Source organism: Etheostoma cragini, chromosome 3, assembly GCF_013103735.1.
Source record: "Etheostoma cragini isolate CJK2018 chromosome 3, CSU_Ecrag_1.0, whole genome shotgun sequence".
In the NCBI taxonomy this organism is placed as follows: domain Eukaryota; kingdom Metazoa; phylum Chordata; class Actinopteri; order Perciformes; family Percidae; genus Etheostoma; species Etheostoma cragini.
The window spans coordinates 21425135-21441003 of NC_048409.1; the positions used below are offsets into that span (position 1 = coordinate 21425135).

At 39.5% G+C, this 15869-nt stretch overlaps 1 protein-coding gene across 1 annotated transcript in view; it reads left to right on the forward strand.

The window, feature by feature from the left end:
- lsamp (limbic system associated membrane protein) overlaps nt 1–15869 on the forward strand; it is a 603277-nt gene that overhangs the window by 34378 nt on the left and 553030 nt on the right. The gene's annotated exons all lie outside the window — the stretch shown is intronic.

The window sequence follows — 15869 nt, forward strand, 5'->3', positions numbered from 1 at the left end:
GAAACCCACACAGTTTGATTTGAATAAAATTATCCATCTCCTCAGCTGGATGAGGTTGCATGCCTTACCTGAGGGCACAACAGCCGAAGTCCTAATTGTACATTAAAAACTATGAACATTTGGTCAGTTAGTCAACCTCAGCTCCTTTTACCTGACTATTTCATTTTACAAGAAGCCAGACTGACTCACTGTGACGATTAAAAATCGCATTGACTTCAAATTGACAGTACATTTGGCTCCTTGATAGAATCCAGTTATAGAATCAGGGACATACAGTATTTAGGTGTTAGAGAGACGTTGATGTACAGTAATTAGGTTCACAACATGATGTGATACTGATCTGTGCAGTCAACAGTGCCATCTTTGTCCAGCTTGTTTCTGGGCAGGTAGCATGCAGTTGGTAGGCTGAAAACAACTGCCAGCTGCATGTGGTGCTTGTGGTTAATGAGAGCAGTGAGACAGATACATAAAGGCCATTTTAGGGATTCTTACAATGAGCTATATTAGGCTTAAAATGTCTATGTTTTACTTTTTTTCTCTCAAAGAGAAGACCCTAGTATTTTCCCAGCAGCTGCCTCTCATGACCTCTCATTATTCATTCCTCTCATGACTCACAGACCTTAACAGAAAACAGAATGCGGGAATTAGCTACCCCAGCTTTTAGACACACTCTCCCCCTGCTGTGTTAATGTCATACCTGATGATACACATAATCCTTTTTATCCTTTCAAATCAGTCTGGTCTTGTGGCTTTTGTTTCACAGTTTGATGTTGTCAAATTGTTTAGAGATATGGTCCTGCAAAAGGAGGTGCCTGAAGACACAGGTGTCCGGCAGTGGATAGGACAGAGGCACTTTCTTATATATCAACATTTTCTCTGCTGATGGTTATCAACAACAGACTGCAGAGAGAAAGTGTTGCACATAATAAAGATACATACTGACTTGTTAGAGGTTCCCTTGGTGCAAATGTATAAGTGATGAAATTGCAATTAGGGACAGCTTCTTTAAAAAAAAGCTAAAATCCATTGAGTAACTTAGAGGTTTATAACAACAACGACATTAAAGCGCAAACACGATCATCACTTTAATTAGGATTCTTCCAGTATTGTTGTGTGTTGAATTTTAATTAGAAGCATTATAACTGTTTTAAAGAATACCTTCAATTTGCTTAACGATTCTTCAGTCAACACTTGTGGTGTCCACATCAAATACTGTTGGCTCTGCGTGGTTCTTCGATGGTTCTTTACCGTCAGTCAGTGGTTTCAGGTCCAACATTTACTAGAAGTGGGCTAATGAGCCTTTTATGGACATAAACACTGCTTTACAGCTAAGATACAATGAATGAGAATTGAATGTATGAAGCGGGAAAAAGTACCTCCCTCCCTGTAGAAAGATGTGAGGGCAGTTTACACAATGATCCACTGGGTTTTAACCAACAGACATGCTGTCCAATCTGATCCCACCTGGTCTGTGGCCTGTCCACTTCTCTGAGCTCTGAGCATTGGCTGTGAGCCATGATGCAAACATGTTGGTGTGTGATGTAGGAATGCAGGAGTGTGCTTGTAGAGGGCAAAAAGTGGGAGGTGGGTTGTTGATTATTTGTATGTATATATACTTGTGGGCTGAGTCTAGTATATATTTATTTGCAGTCACCAGTGATGTTTATCATCAGAAATCATCAGGGGACGCACATTTAATATCTTATTGAGATGATATAAACCTCCATACTGTGAATATGGAGGTTTATATGGAAGTATTTGAAATGATCAAATATTCATGCATATACTGTTTAATACAACATACTCATCTTATCTTTAAATCTGTCAAAGCAGTAATGATGCTGTTAATATGTTACGATAAAGTATGTTACACATTATTAAACACTTTAGTGGCTGTGCCGCTCTTTAACATAATAAACTGTACAATTTAGGCCAAAATGGTCCTTAAAGAGTGTGACATTTATTAGAAATGTTGGAGTGTAGTATTGGCGGCATGTGAATTACACATTAACGGCACTCTTTTTATAGTTTTTTTCTCTATACCTTTCATTTAAAGTGTCCCTTAAATATGAATAATGCAGATATTCCTGCTAGGTGATACAATGTCTTATCTATTATGACAGGGCTTAGATAGAAATCTGTACAGTTGCAGCAGCCGGCAGTTTCTAAGTAACAAACTCCTTGTCTTAGGTCTGGATTTAAGTTGATATAAAGTTAAATACTAGCATCTGCTCACAAGTACAGCGAGGCCAAGATTGAGGCGATTACGATTTCCAAATATTATGTGCAGATCACAACTTCTGATCAAAGCCTAACTGTGGACCTCCTGTATTCAGAGTCCAGCCAAAGCTGACAGCATCATGTTGCGGCTTGATTAAAATACACAGAAGAAAGAAAACAACAAAGAAGCCATTAAAACAAATAAGTACAGTCAAAGTGAGCTCTGAGAGCCTTTACAGAAGCTTCCCTAGCAGCACATACAGCTGTCTGTGTTGTTTTGTCTTCCCTCTCTCCTTTTCAGAGAAGTTGTGCGTGTTGCTCACTTTTAATGCATGTATGGACTGTACGTGTTGGACTGTACTCTAGTACTCTACACTAAATTAAACAGAAACACACTACATGTGCTGGGAGCTGTGCAAAAGATGTGGAAAGGCTCAGCTGTGGTGTGGTGATGTTGTGGTCAGGCTGACTGTGTTGGGGTTTTGGCCTCAGTATCCGGAGAGGTTTTCGGGGTGGGTGTGATGCACATGAAGGTTGATGGAGACGCAGCAGACAGGGATAAAGATGCAGAGCATCACTGACTGCACACAGAACACAAACTGTGTCTGTGTATCCTGTGTGGCTGGGTATCGTTTGAAAATGTTCAATACCAATAACGTGACTTTGAGACCGGTTCCTTAACGATTCTTTTTTTGATACCAATTTAATAAAACAAAAATAAATTACAACATTACACATTACGGCATAAGTCTTTCTATGTGTCTCTGAGTTTTTCCTGTGTGCCTCTACGACGTGTAACGTTAGACAGCCAATAAAAAACATTATTAGATCTTGTTAGAAGCATGGTCCATATTTATTGTCTCTCTGACTCTGATGAGATTTAGTCCTTAGGTACGGAAATTTGGGTAGTGAATGACGAGGCATTTTTCAATACTATACATATAGAGGCAATTTGGTGAGTGCCTAAAAAGTATTGAATTCTTGTACCCAGCCCCATTATCCTGTATTACAGAGAATGAATTCATTGCAACAGTTGTGGATTAATTTGTTGTTGATTATATTTCTGTTGTAGCTTCCTGTCAAGTTTGGCTTGTTTGATGAGACTAACAGAGAGAAATATAGAGCTTGTGTTTCCTGTTTCATCATAGTTGTCTCATGTGAAGCATAAACATAACTTTTGAAATTAAGTGATGCTATTATGACTTCTGTAGGTTTCACTCATAGACAGACATATAGCATAGAAATAAGTGATATGAAGACCTTTCTCACAGAAGACATGTTGACAAGTCACAGTAGGTAGTAAAGCACAGGTGTGATTACATTACTTTAGCTGTTTCAGTCTCAGGGCCCTGGCATTGTGCCTGCTCACTAACAACCAAAAAGAGCCAATATTAGTAACACCTATTGCAGGTCAAAATGTCTGCTGTGAAAAACTCTTATTGTCAGTAGTGTGAGGTTTACACTGATGATGTGAGGCCCAGTGATGCAGGTCTACAAGTTGTCTAAAGATGATTAGACTTCCAGGATGCTTTTTCTGCACATGCTTACAAGGGCAGTGGTGGGCAAATTTAGAGCCCTTGTTACCATTCTCTTCCAACATCAGGATGCAAGGATGTTCTGTTCATTTTGGTTTCTGTTTGGGCTTACATCAGATGAAAGCCAATCTGCGGCCTTGTTCTGGTTACGGGAAACACAAATTGGCTTATCCAATGGCAAACCATATTTCAAAACCAGATGAGAACACTTTTGTTTGCCTTCCTGCTATATTTAACTTCTGTGAAAGCTGTGTGTGTGTGTGTGTGTGTGTGTGTGTGTTAAAGTCCAACTGAAATTATTAGTTCTTTTTTTTTTTTCTCCTCATACAGCATAGGCGACATATGTTTTTTCCATGGTATGTCTGTCTGTAATAGATACTATATGCCAAGCATAAGTATAGAATTAATTTATTTTTGTGGTGGTATCAAGTAAAAAATGGGGAGAGAGATGAACAGGCAGACAGACCAACTGCTTTTTCCAAACTGCCCCACAGGCCAAATTCAGCTTCCATTTGCTGTCATCTGATATCCACTGCATGCATGTGGCTCAATCCTTTTTCATGCTTGGGATTTTTCCAATTTTCTGATTAACCGCAACAATCATTTTGGAAACTGTAATTACAGCCTTGTGTTTAGTAAACAATCGATTGTAGAAACAGCATAACCCAGAAGCGTGTTTGCTGTATTTTCACAGTATGTCCACTCTAGAAACAGCACAGCGCTGCCATTCAGTTCCACTCATAAAACGCAGAATCCAGTGATAAAACCCAAACCTCTCCATTTGTGATTTCCTGAAATCACAAGACCAATGAGATAGAAAGTGTATGTGGCACTGAAGGACAATAAAAAAATTCATTTGATGGGATCATTCCAGTAGCTGTTCTAGCAAAGACAGGCTGCCATGGAGTAAGCTAGGCAGAGACATGAGACTCTCTTTACGATGCCCTCTGACTGAAAGATAGATTGTTCTCTGACTCTGACCTGAGCCAATGCACTCTGGCCTTGTCCCCAAGCCAGCCACGATGCAGCCATTAGCCTCTAGTAAATTACAACATCAACTGATCAGAGCTGCCAGCTCCCCAAAAGAGTGATTGAGGGCGGAGAGGGATTGTGTTAGAGAGATAAGAGATGGGAGGAGATGTAACAACTTAAATACAAACAAACAGTGACAGAAACTAAACACTATGTTTTTCATGATTGAGTCACAGTCCCCAGCAGCTTCAGGGCTTTAATGTGTTATTGGTTCAGCAACAAGCATTGAAGGATAAAGGATTCTGATTTCCTATCTGTCACTTTACCGGAAACTGAAGATTCATCAACCTCAGTTATTTCAGGTGTATTCACGTTCTGTCTGGACCTGTGACTTTAACATATCACATCTCATCTGTGTCAAGCCTGATTTAGAAGCTTATTCTTGTCTGTCTTTCTTAACATCATGGCTTGAAATTGCATTGCTCCTTGACTTGAAGGAACAAAGGTGTGTGTCTCATGTCAGTATGCCAGTGTGTGGAGAGGCACCAGGAGTGGATGTGACCCACAAAGAGGTTAAGAGACACACAGCAGGGGGGAGGCCACGCGAGGGAGCAGCATAATCCACTGCCAAGTTTACGGACCTTCACAGCTACACAGACACTGCTGGCTGCCAGAGGTCAGTCAACTGACTGGGAGAAAGATTCCTACTATTGAACCAACCAACTAGTGTTAACAGCCTCTGGCCAAGGAGCAGCCTGTCACAGCAGAAAGAGGTCGGATTGGGAACAGTGAGGGAGCAAAGAGCCATAATCTGTCCCAAAGGTAAAGATACAAGACTGGCTCAAGCAGCAAGGGAGGTTTTGAAATGACAACCTGGCACTCTGGATCTGTCTCAGAGAGAGAGAGAGAGAGAGAGACAGGGAGAGTGGGAGGGGGAGGGAGAGGGGGAGAAAGAGGGGGGAGAGTGAGAGAGAATATCTTATTCTTATGATCTAAGAAGAAGCTGGTTGGGCAGATGTTAGGTGATGTCTTTTTTGCAGTGCTCTTACAGATAACCCCTGGCTGTGCTGTGATCACTGTCAATCATTCTGCTGTATTGCTGTGATAGCCTTCTAGCTTTCTACCACGGAGGTTAAACACACATTAAACCAGTCAGCTCAGATCCGAAGTCTGATCTCCTCAGTGGCATCTCCTCTGAGATCTGGACATAGATCTGATATTTAGTGCTTCAAAACTTTAGGGGGATTAGTATTAATCACAAACTAAAATAATTTCTTTCAGACACTCAATTGGAAGTTGTAAACAAGACAAAAACAGAGAAAATATCTATAGTTTCTGTTTGGTAACAAACATCTCTCACTCACACACACATACACACACACACACTTGAATCATTACCATGCTGACAGCTTCAAATTAAAATCTGCATGGTGTTTCAGCCTGATATAATTAATGAAGTAAAAATATTCAATTCATCAAGCTTATACAAACCTAAATGATGAAACAGTGATTATTTAAACGCTTTTCTTAGGAAGTTAGTCAGTCAGTCTTAGTTAGGCTTTTTATAAAAAAAAACATTTATTGACTGAAATTGTGCAGGCAGTGTGTGGTTTTCTCTTATTCAGTAGATTACTTCCATACTTGAAAAATATTGTGTGTACACTGTACAGCGAACAATTTGTCCTTTGTATCGGGAAGAGGCTGTCATGTTAATCAAGCTTGTCATTAAACTAGTATTTTGTGTTGTATGGATGTCCGTAAGACTAGTTGTCAGTTATTTTATCTGCAAATGTGCCACCATTGAGTAGTTTGAAGTCATGTCTGAAACATAAATGACTTTAGACAAAAGGTTAGTCTCTGTCAAATTCTTCTCTTTTCTTTTTGTTCATCTTATTAGATATTCAGTGTAAAGTGCATCAGTCTATTTCAGGTGTGACTGCTATACAGCTGTAACAACCTGCATACCCAGTAGAGAAAGGTTCTGTTTTATATAGGCTTCACCGTTTAAGGGCTACGCTATGGGTTCATCCCTACATCCTGCAGCAGGACCTCCATCCACGCTGCTGGGCCTGCCTCGGCGCCACTCACGCCGGCCTCGCTCTCACCCCCGACGCCTCCTGCCAGTTCTGCGCCCGCCTGCCCTCTAAAGGGCGCGTTTTTATGGTTTGTCAGACTACCGAGAAAGGGGTTGGCAGCTGGGCAGACAGGTATGCTTCGCCACCCTGTACCTGCTGGGGGAGGTTTTTTTTGTCGGGCACGCGTTTAATGACTCAGTTCCCTCGGGTAATGACTCCGTAACCGGCTGTTCCTACACCCCCCCCCCCCCCCCCCCCCCCCCCCCACCCCCTGGGGAGGACTGGACCCCGAGACGGGGATTGATGCCCTCACTCTACGGCTCTCCCCATTGCCAGAACGGCGGCCTTACGCTATGCCTCAGGCGGGTGATGGCATGGATCCGCCGGAGATCATAAAAAAGGTCAGAGAGGCATAGTGGTCCCGGCAGAGCTTCCAGCCCCCGCTCGCAGCCTCTTGAGCGGGGATGTTTACGCTCAGGAGCTGCCCTCTTCACGGGTGGCTTACATACTGTATGTTGATCTGAAAGATGAATACTTTGACATCCAGATTATTCCCAGGCACAGAAATTCCTGTGTTTCCCCTTCCGTTTCTTTTCAGTACACCTGGCTGCCGTTCAAGGCCCCTCTCATAACGAGTGGAGATTGAATCCCATTATTGTTCAAAGGCTGTGGAGCATGTTCGGGGAAGCGGAGATGTATCTGTTTGCCTAGGAGAGGTTAGGTGCAATGTGGGACGCAGGGTTTTTCCATAATTGTCAAATCATGTCACATGCATGCCTATAATCATGTCATGCCGTTACATGTGTTTTGCCTGCGATCGTCTCCCCCCTCCCCGAGCTCACAGGAGGGCTGAGAGAAAACCGGGCTTATTGTAAAGTGTCACTCATGCAAATTTTTCCACTAATCATGCACTAACGCTATAATGACTGAGCCTCGTATTTCACTTAGGCCAAGTTCTTACTATGACAAGCTTTTATCAGAATGACAACTATCTGGTACAAGCTCTCCAAAGTGCATCGGGATAAAATTTGTCTTATTAAATCTTGTTCTGCTTGTGGGCCCTGTTTTGCAGGTGGCATGGACTACATCTGCTTCTCCCTAACCCAATGGCGTAGCCCTTAGAGGACGAAGTCTATACAAAATAGAGAGATAGTTACTTATTGTAACTCCAGATTCTATGAGTATGGGCGTAGCATGTGGATGCCTTTATCAGTCTAATGGCTCTGTCTGGGTCTGATTCCTCAAAGAGGAAAAAGGATATTTGGAGTCTGAACTGTGAAATGCATACAGTGTCATTTTCTCTGTGCACTGGGTGGAAATATTGCCTGTAATGACTCAACTACCAGCCTGCGTTCAGATCACTGCGGCTGTTTTGTAAACATTATTGAACATAAATTATGTCTGTCATTATCAATTACATTTGCAGTACCTTTGTCTGTATCCTTTGTCCGTGTTTCCTTTTTCTCATCACCTTGGGCTATAGTGGGTTGTGATTTAGTAGGAATTGTTATGTGAATTACCATCAGGCCTTTTAAACTTTTGTACATACAGAAAAAAAAAGCACAGGCGTAAATAATAACACTAATGATGGCTGTCCCAGTTGCAGAGTATTGTGCACACAGGCTCTCTGTCTGGAATATTGGACCCTTAAATGGAGTCCTAGTTAATGTTATTAGTGACACCTGTGCTTTTCCTGCTGTGAAAAGTATCTCTGTTCTTTGTTCTCTCTCTGTTCTACAGTATGTCTCCATGCTCTGTCCATGCATTGTGCAACATTATTAAGTCAGTATCAGTCACACATTAGAGATAATGGAGGCTGTGGGCTGTTGGAAAGCTTCCATAGACTGTTTATGCCACACTGCTGATGGAACTCCTACTTTCCTCTGCTGGCTCTGGTCAGACATTAAGGATCCTATGACAGTTACATACTCATTATGCTTACATTCACACTAATCATTCACTATTATTCTGAATATGACAGTATTCCAAATTTGACACAGGTCATGTAAACAGGATATTCTGTTTGAATATTCAAGATAAGGCTATAGAATGTTGTACACAAACCAACTAGCCAACAGTTTGCAAGGCTTTAGTACAGATTCATAGACAAAAAACAACAACACATCACTGGTTGGAAGGAGAAACACACCTACTTTTAACCATTAAGACCTTTTATAGTATTGTTTTTTGGAAATCCCAAAATACCATCCTTTTCAAAAAGATACCTAAAGGAATGAAAGGGGGACCTTGTGTGTGGATGACCCAACAAGTCTGCTACCATTGGAAACCTTTGAAAAAAATCCTATTTTTGCATAGAAACGGGAATATTAGTGGAATATTAACTTTCATTAGCCATGGAAACAGCTCAGAGAGCAAATGTTCTTTACATTACATAGTATTATATGCATGTACATTTAGTCAGTCATGACTTCATGTCATTTCACCACAGCCACCACATCAGTAAAGACCGTCTGAGAAGCACAGCTTCACTGTCTTGTGACAGCGTGCCTCACTTCTGTAGCTGTGAACCAGAATAGGTTGAACTCAGATCAGTTCTGTTAGAGGACTTGCATGGTGGTTTCAGAAACTTAAAATAATTAGTGACAACAATGTTACTCTGCCAGTCAATCATACATCTCACTCTTTCATTCGTTTAGTCATCAGAAAGCCTTTCCTGTATTAATTGATACTGACATGGGATCAGATCAACAAGAAATGATACAAGCAACATAAAAAAGCATTTATCTGAATATGAATTCTTAGATTCATATTTTCGTAAGGAAGACTGCAGAATAGTGAAATAAGCAAATGAAGTTGAGAGGGGATACTCATGACAATGTTTGGCTGTGGAATTATCAGGCTATTAAATCAGATTTGTTTCGAAGTGTGGGGTTACACGTAGCTGTCTGATGGAGGATTTGATTTCACTCAGGCCTGTGATCATTATTTCCACAATATGCAGTATTTGTACACTGAACTTAAAGTGCCCATATTATGAAAAAATCACTTTTAATTTGTGTCTCTGGTGCTTCCACAAACGTACACACTATCCATGCTGTTTGAGATACAGGTTTCTGAATGTCCTCTGCTTTCGGTCTCCATGTGAGCTGTTCAAAATCTTCACAGCTTTCTACGTAACTAGCCGAATGCATGCTAGCTCGTTCTCAAAGGCAAAACACTAATACAACACACACTAGTTCACCATAATATCCAAAATAACTACTAACATGTCCCTGTTCTGCTGGTATTCCACCAGTGTGCCCTCGTCTAGAAGAAGTCTCCCAGCTAATCCTGCCTTACTAACCAAAGTAGCAAAAACAGTTAGCTAGCTGATGTTATTATTACCTACTTACGATAGTATAGAAGTGAGATGTCCCACTCTGTTTTAGCTATGAAGTGAGATGTCCCACTCTGTTTTAGCTATGAGGTGAGATGTCTCACTCTGTTTTAGCTACAGAGTGAGACATCTCACTTGTTTAGCTACAGAGACCCAAACACACAAGGTAAAAACAGGAGCCGCAGCAATGTGCAGTACAACAAAAATATATATATATTTTTTTAAATGAAACCATGTAAATCTAATCTGATATAACCTCAAAATACAATTATGAACATGAAAATGAGCATAATATGGATGCTTTAAAGGAACCTATAGAGATTTTCTTTTTTTTATCCAATTCTCATATAGTCTTGAAAAGTTGCTTCTAGTTTTGGTCTTCAAGAGGTTGGGGTTAGCTTCAATTCATAAAAGTTTAAAATACATTTATTTGAATGGTGACACGTATTCACACTTACCACACTAATCATTGCATTTTGTTGTGTTAAAAATACTGGACTTAAGACGACTCTGAGGTCTTAGACTACACGTAATATAAATGAGCTACTGCCACCCCCAACACATTTGCAAAGTTTTCACTGTCTTGTGTCGTTCTCTGACTTTATTTACGTTGACATTGAGTCTTTGTTTTAAATTTGTTTAAAATAGTTTTTTTTTGGACAAATTATGATGAGCACGCACCATCGTCAGTCAGTATTAACACCCATTTAGACTCCAGTTGGTTGGTAATTGACAGCAGCCTGTTACTATTTGTCAATCATGAATTATATTAAATCTGTCAAATGTTGCAAATAAGTCAGTCAGTAGAAGCTGCTCTTACGCTGTCAGTTGTTCACCCACTCACATTCAATGATGAGAAATTAAATCTATAGTGTGTAGTTTATGTCGCCCCATGAGGAATTCTTAGTAATGACAAGACAACTGTCAGCACGTCCACATGATACAAGCCTTCTGTGATTGCGCAATGGCTTGAATGTACCGGATGTTTGTTAATAAAAAAAATCAGGCACTAAAGCTTTAAAACGTAATGCTCTTTAAACTTTTATGTGAACGATCCCTCCCCTGATCAAGAACTTACTTCCTCTGTATGGCTTTACACATATCTCCAAGATTCATTGACTACTATTAAAGCACCATCCTCCATCATAGGGGGACTCTATTCATGTTAAAAATCAAGAGTACATATTTCACAGGGGCTTTTGGTGGCGCTGTTGTCTCTTAGAAAAATATCTTTTTAAGGTATTGTTTAGGCTTGGTTAGAAATATGAGATACTGTCATGTCAGCCTTTATGGCTGACCACAATGATGATCTGAGACCGTCGGTGTTGGTTATTACAAAGGTTCAATGGTCCATGAAAAAGCTATAATGTTGTGAGGAAATGGGAGGAACATGAGCCTCGCAATACAATATTCCTCACAAGCTATTTCACCCTCCAAACATCACTTACACCACAATATCATTTGTGAATATATGTGTACCCAGTATGACAATTGTATGCTACTGAATAGCACAGTTTGAAACCACAAACAATGGCTGGCAATTGTTTCTACTCTTCTCTCAATTTACAGAAAAAACATTAGCTATCTGTCTGACCAGTGGATTGTTAATGCAAAAATAATGTGGAAGAATATTCTTAATAGTGTGTAAAATTGCAACAGACACATAGTGTTTAGAATTATCCAACAAAAGTGTCTTTTAAATCTTGAATTGTTACATTTAGTCAGTATCATGGTACCACAGCTGTCGGCACTATTGGGTGTGAAAGTTGTCTAAAACGCTCTGCTGCACTTGTTAAAACACTGGAACATGTTTTCTGTTGCACAACATTACAAACAAGTGATCCAGCAAGCGGCAAGAAATCAGACAGCAATTTCAAGGAAGATATCAAATTGTCTGTAAGTGTATGTTAAGTGAAGGAAATCGGTCAGCAGAGACACTACACTGTAGATCAAGAGACTCAACGGGTGCATCTCAACTAGAATTCTAGGCCTCATTTGATTTTACTAACTTCACTGTCACACTTTAATGAGTCAGAGCTGTAGTTATTGATTCTGCTGTGTCCTCCATCATTGGGTTGTTACTTAAGTCCACCTTTCTTGTTTTAAGCGGAGCTGTTTTGATTATTTCCCTATAGCAGTGGAGCTGTTATATTAAAATATGTAAGCCAGTACCCTGCAGTCTTTAGTTAAAATGAAAGCCACATCTTCTCACATGATGAGAAGTCAGTGTTTGTTCTTTTGTTCTCTTTTTCTCACTTCCCCTTCAATGTATAGTCCTTGTCCTTGTTCCCTTCCAGTCTTAGCCAGAGGGTTGGAGCTGTTCTCTTTTCCTGTCAGGCTTTTCTTTGTGGAAGGAAGATGTGTTTTTTAAATATATGACAGTAATAAAAACAACATTAGCTTTCCTGATATATGCTGTAACTTTAATTAATGTATCATGGTACCAGTTGTTTGGTTTTTACATTAGGCTGCATGCCAAGATTGTGTTTTGCACTTGCCGTCTCCAGTTAAAATTTAAATTGACACTAGGTTGTTCTTTCCAGCGTATTAATACTTTTTCATGAAATGAAGACATCCAACTCTGATTGCATCTCAGACGCAGCTACAGTATATGTTTCATCTGTTGTTATTGTTCCAGACAGCTGAACATTGAGACCAAAAGTATCATCAAAATCCTGCTATTCTCCTTTAACCGACTATTGATTTTCCTTTTTCCTCCTCGTTCTCATCTATGAATAGAGATTACAGCTGCGGGCTCTTTGTTCACACCAAAGAAGCATGATGATGTATTGAAAAGTAGGGAGCTGAAAACAATACGCTCATACTTTAACCTTAATTAATTTTCTCCTTTGTAGCTAAACGGCAGAGAAGTTAGTAAACAACAAAATAAGAGGCATTATACTTGTTCAATTACTTTGGCATTGAGGAAGTCTGACTTTGGTTTTTGCTTTGTGTAATTCGTCTTGTTGTCTCCCTGTGGTCTTGTGGCCTTCTTCTCATTGTCAAAAAACATGCTGCTTGGGTCAATTAGGTTCTGCCCATATGTGCGTTTGACTTTGTTGGCTGCTCATGTATTTTTAACTTGTACCCAATTGTGTGCCACTAGAAAACAAAAAGGGTCATACATCAAAAGCTCTCAGGAGAATTACAAATAATCAACTGGTCTAAGGTACCTTTACTGTAAATGATACAAGCCTGGAGGTCAAAACACACAGTGGTGACAGGGCTGTGTGTAATTTGAGGAAGATACATCAATATATCTTACAGGGCTTAAAGTATTCCGGCACCGTACCGGAAACTTGTGTGCGGTTTTATATTTTCGAGTCAATTAATTCACCTACCAATCATATAAGAGGAACACAACTCTAACTAATGCAGAGCCTAAAGTACTCAGACCTGGTGCCGGATTTCTGGGGTAGGCCTATGACTATTCTAGAAAAATAAATAAACTCAAAAATCCACATGGGATATGTTTTTGATGCCATAGATTCAACCAATCATCGAACTTTCACCTACCAATGAAAAGAGTTCTAGCCTATCAGATGCAAAGTAGGGCAGGTCCTTGTTGAAAAGCGAGGGTGTGGTCTCTGTGGTAACATGGCAAAAAAAATGTAGACATTGAGAAATGGCTACAGATTTAATTGAGTAAGGAGTTAAAAATAAATGGAGCTGGTCATGAATAGAGAACAAGAGGAAAAGGGTGGAGACGGGAAGCCATTTAGCACTTGGTGCCTCAAACTGAGCACCCGGCTGCAGCATATGTCCAAGGAAGATGCTCACTGTACTGCAGCAGCAGCACGGTGAGAAAGTGCTTGCTAGTCATTAGATGCTAGCCACAAAGCTGTGCTCGTGCACTCTGACATACGAGTACTTTACTGGCATCCACGGCTTCCCCTGCGACTACGCCTACAACAGACCGTGTTTGTGATAAAAACAATATGTGTGTGCACGTTCATAGTGGAACACTACTTGTCATTAACGACGGCTGCTTTGTAAAATGTATCTAAAGCCCAAACTGCTTTGACAACGCTGTCTGTTTGGAATCAGCATGGCCGTTATTTAGACATAACAGCCTTGTCCCAGAGTTTAGTGGTCTAGCTATATGAAAAGATAAACAAAGCAAAGTTCTTAATGTATGAACATAAAGCAACTAAGGTCAACATGGACAAAATCATGAATGTACTAATTTGCTTTTTGGATGATGACCTGGCCAAAGTAACACATCATATTGCAATAAGGGCAACCGGAACGATTGGTTCATTTACATTTTTTAGCATACTTATACTTATATTTAAACAGTTGCACATTTTGTTTTTCCGATCTTGTATATACTTAAAAATTTGTTCTTACATTCTTATATTTTATTCTTATATTTTGTTATTATAATTATTATTATTTCATGTATATTGTATGTATGTATATTTTGTGTGCTGCTGTAACACTGTAATTTCCCATTTTTTTGGGATCAATAAATATCTATCTATCTATCTATCTATCTATCTAGAAAGTTTTGTTTTCATTATGATTCAATGTTGGATTATATTATTGCAATATGAAAATCTACATTGATTCTTAATTTAATATATGGTTGAAAGAAGTAAAAATGTATCCACAACTTTTTACTTCTTAAAAATTATGTTTATTATTGTGTAATGTAAGAAGGACTCCAACTGGTTTGCCAGTCAAATTAACTTTAATGAGTGCATATCGAAACATTACTCTGTGACCCCCCCCCCCCCCCCCCCCCCCCCCCCAAGAAAAAGTTTCAGGCTCATGATTTGTTTCACTTTAAGCCCTGAGGTTAGTTCATTGGTCCCTTACACTCAATGTACAGTATATAATGAATTTTAATGTTCTTTCTGTTTGTATTTCTTTTGGCTTCACAGTCAGAAAATTGTGTTAAATGACCTCTGTTCAGATTATGTTCATTGTAGCCTACTGTTGTCAGTGATTCATGAACTCATGTTTTCTTTTGCTCACAGACAATATTCTATTTTTAAAATGTTCTCCCTCAGACCTTATGCACTTTATAGTATACGTAGATCTGAAAAAGAGTGGGTTAGTTTCAATCTCTGGAGATTTGCATGATGGATGATTTATTGTGACCAATACAACACATTTAAAAAAATAAAAATAAAGGCATATTACACAGCACGATTTACAATAAATCACATTAAATGTCATGGGAAACGCCCATTGAATGGACCTTTTTTTCTTTACTGTCATTAACAATAACCACAGAAATGTAATTTTAAACCATTAAAGAAAACTTTACATCACATTTCATATAAATTTGTTCACATCCACTAAAGAGCCTGTCAATCTTTTGGGTGAACAACAAAGTAACTGCAGTTAAATAACAAGCGACAGCCTATGTCAGTGAACTTCGCTGTACATAATGTGTTCCAGTGGAGGGAAATTCATCAAACCGTTGTGTTTTCTGCTACGTATTTATGCGCATGCCTGTATCGGATTGTGCAGCTAGCACAGATCGCCCACCATCAGGTGCCTTGTGCATAGTTGAGGGCCTCTCTAGTGAGAATGACTTATTTCTCCGTTAAAGTATGGTTCTTGTTATAATTGTTAAGAATTATTTTAATTTTTTTCTTTTTTCTCGAGTTAATCAAATTAAATTTGACATGCCACAAAACAAACTAAAACCTGCTACATACCCATGTAGTTCTGCTCACTGTTGTTTGAAGTTGCACAGCTGCTCAGGTTTGCATTTCT